Genomic DNA, 3,911 nt, shown 5'->3' with positions numbered 1-3,911 from the left:
AAAAACATATATATATATATACGTAGGAGTGGCTGTGTGGTTAGTAGCTTATTTACCAACCACATGGTCCCGGGTTCAGTCCCACTGCGTGGCACCTTGGGCAAGTGTCTTCTGCTATAGCCTCGGGCCGACCAAAGACCTGTGAGTTGATTTGGTAAAGAAGCCCGTCGTATATATGTATATGTATATATGTATGTGTGTGTATATGTTTGTGTGTCTGTTTGTCCTCCAACATCGCTTGACAACCGATGCTGGTGTGTTTACGTCTCCGTAACTTAGCGGTTCGGCCAAAGCGGCCGATAGAATAAGTACTAGGCTTACAAAGAATAAGTGGTGGGGTCGATTTGCTCGACTAAAGGCGGTGCTCCAGCATGGCCTCATTCAAATGACTGAAACAATTAAAAGAGTAAAAGTGTATTTATGTATAATCATATATATACAAATATATATGGTTATTCTAATCACAAAGCGGTTTTGTTAATTAAGCCTAGCTGCATAGCCGAGATTTACTGGTAAAAACTATTAATGGTAATATTACAAAAAGAATATCTAGTTTTTTTGTATACATTAATTCCAATTTAAATTTCCGAATATTGATTTCTCTTTCGTTTGAATCTATTTTAAACAATTCTTTTTTTCTTGTTTTTGTAATACAGTGAACAATGTTTTTTTTTTCCATTATTTGTTAATGAACTCTTTTTTCTCTCGATTACGCATCGATTATAACTTTCATTTTCAACTCTCTTGGCGCATACATACACCGACTCATCCATCCATCCATGCATATACACAAATAATATTGATGTGTGTGTATATACATACATACATACATATATATATATATATATATATATATATATATACATTCATAAATAGATATGAATATCTATATAAATATAGAGATAGATAGATATATAGATAAATAAATGCATGCATCAATGCGTACATATATATACGTACGTACATATATACATACACTTGTGCGTTTGAACAATGTAGAAGAAAAGCTTTTCAAATTCTGAAGATTTTTCAATTATTTGTTTTTAAACAATTTGACATATGAAATATAAATTTTGAAGAATTATAATTTGGTAATATTATATATTGACAACAAAATCTGCACAGAAAACAAACTGATAATTAGAAAAACTACCGGAAAAAATCCTGAGTTGAGACATGCCGGAAACATATAGACATAACGAGAGATCGTATTTAATTTGCAATTTCGAAAAATAAATAAATAAATAAATTTGTAATTAAATAAATAAATAAATAAATTTTTAATTAAATAAATAAATAAATAAATAAATGTAGAAATGGTAAAGCAACAACGGAAATTATAATCTTCAGTTTTTGAAATATTAGAACATGTATCAATGGAGATTACGTTAGTGGAAATTTTCTTTTAAATATTAAAAGTAAAAAAGAAATGAAAAAAATATAGAGCACAATACAATTTTTCGAATATTTCACAGTAATAGTATTTCCTTCAAAGTAATTAATTAACTTTAAGAAATCATAGTCACACGTTTGTAGATAATGAGAATATTAGCAACATATGCTGGCAATTGTCATCTTGCGAATGCTACACATGGCGATTGAAACTAAAAAAAGAGAACAAACTGTAGTAGTTATATGCCAAAGTAGATTCAATAAAACCGTAGCGTGAATTCTAAGGCCAATCTATAGGATACTTCTCGTCTTTTAAAACTAAACGTTCTGAGAAAATTAAATTCACATTTATATATATATATATATATATATATATTCATAAGTTAAATGAGCAGAAGACTAGAAATCTTTAATGCACAATTTAGTAAAGGATTGGTATTCTGACAATTATTAACCATGTTTGCTTATGAAAAATTGTTTTACATAATAATGTAATAAGCAATATGTGTGAAAGAATACACACACACACATACATATATACACACATATCTGTAATTGCATGAATGACATAAGGGAAACTATATAAAAATCGCGATGTGTTAGTAGCTGTTACGAACAACATTGAGGTTTTTGAAATATTGAGATCTTAAAAATATTATTGAGTCATAAGTTTCCGAATAGAATGTCTTGCAAACAACTCGCACATGCAAGTGCTACCAGTAAAGAACTCCGCATAGCGGAAGCCAGCAAGTGTATGGGGTTATCAAGAGAGAATGCGCGCCGTTTCGGGGCCTACCTCGCGACAGCATCTATACGTATCGGCCCCCCCCTCACTGATATGAGGCCCCGCTTGGTAGATCAACTGGTTATTAAAAACAAAGCTCAATATTTCTTTAGCCATCGTTCATCGTCTCTTTTTAATCAAATCCAGTGTTTAGCCTTCTCCACTGCATTTTAACCATGTATTATTAACCATGTTTGCTTATGAAAAATAGATTTACATAACAATGTAATAAGCAATATGTGTGAAAGAATACACACACATACATACACACATATTTGTAATTACATGAATGACATAAAGGAAACTATATAAAAATCTCGATGTGTTAGTAGCTGCTACGAATAGAATTATTGACTTAAACTAAATAAGTTCTTACGTCATAATTTAATATTTGTTAAAGAAAAATTAATGCGTTGCAAACAAGAATATGATTTGCGTGTTGTCCAGTACTACATCCATATATCAACAATACTAATATTAAATTTTCCGAAAATATATGTTAACATGATGTTATCATGACAAACCAAAATTAGTGCAGTTCGAAATGAGCATATGAAATATTTCCAGTACATGTCTACTTGTAGATATTGAATGAAATTATTGATGTTATAAAATGACTGGCGGCTATATTCTCTCAGATTGGTGAATTTCATGCAGACGTCTCTGATGAGAATCCAATAAGATTCGAAAAATCGATTATGTTTGTTCATCACTTGTTCAGTGTATGGAGAAACGGCTTAATAGCCCTGTTCATAAAGGTACTATGTATGTTACATATATTATATAATATCGTGTTTAACTGTAGACTGAGATCGCCGATGATAGTGAAGACATTGTTAACACAGTATGCAAATTACAAGCACCAGTTTATTGTAGCTACTGAAATGAAAGTTATCATCATCAAAAGTCGGGGAGCGGGGGGCATAAATCTGTAGTTGTGCCCTGCTGACAACTGATCGATTAAATGAAATCTCTGTATGATTTTTTTTTTCTCACACACACTCATATAGGTATATATCTTACACAAATAGAAAACCGAAAAGAATATAAAAGATGAAAGTGACTTAAGATTCTTTCTTATCTGAAATAGTTACAACTGTAATGATGCATTCATGCGCGTGTGTGTCTGTGTGTATGTGCGTGTGTGTGTGTGTGTGTATGTGTGTGTGTGTGTGCGTGTGTGTGTGTGTGTGCGTGTGTGTAAATAGCTGATTACTTAGTTACTATCTGGACATTGACAAAACATTTAAGTGATAGTGTTAATAAGTCGATTTGCACCAAAAATAATCATATGGGATTTAAATGTGAACTATCAAATCTTAATAAGGTGACTTGTTCTAAAAAGGTCCGAGATATGTATTGGAAAATCAATGTACAATATACAGGACCTCATTTAATTAAGTGAGGAAAATGCGTCCCGTACGAAATTTTTTTCTGCCATGAAAGTACCTTTAGAAATTCCTTTTTATCAGAAATCGTCACAGCTGTAGTGATATATACATCCGTGTGTGTGTAAATAGCTGGTTGTAACGCCAAAGACAGGAAGTTCGGAAAACGACCTGAAGGAGTAAATCCTTATATAGAGAGCAATATTTATTTTTTAAGAAAAGAGAAGTAAACCAAGGTCAAATTATTAATGTACCCCAAGTATGGTACAGATCGATCCTGAAGTTTGAGCGTGCATTGAGGACACACACACACGCGTACAGTGTATTATATATATATATATATATAT

The sequence above is a fragment of the Octopus bimaculoides genome, chromosome 11 (genome assembly GCF_001194135.2).
Source record: "Octopus bimaculoides isolate UCB-OBI-ISO-001 chromosome 11, ASM119413v2, whole genome shotgun sequence".
Taxonomy (NCBI): domain Eukaryota; kingdom Metazoa; phylum Mollusca; class Cephalopoda; order Octopoda; family Octopodidae; genus Octopus; species Octopus bimaculoides.
Note: the sequence above shows the minus strand (reverse complement) of the source record.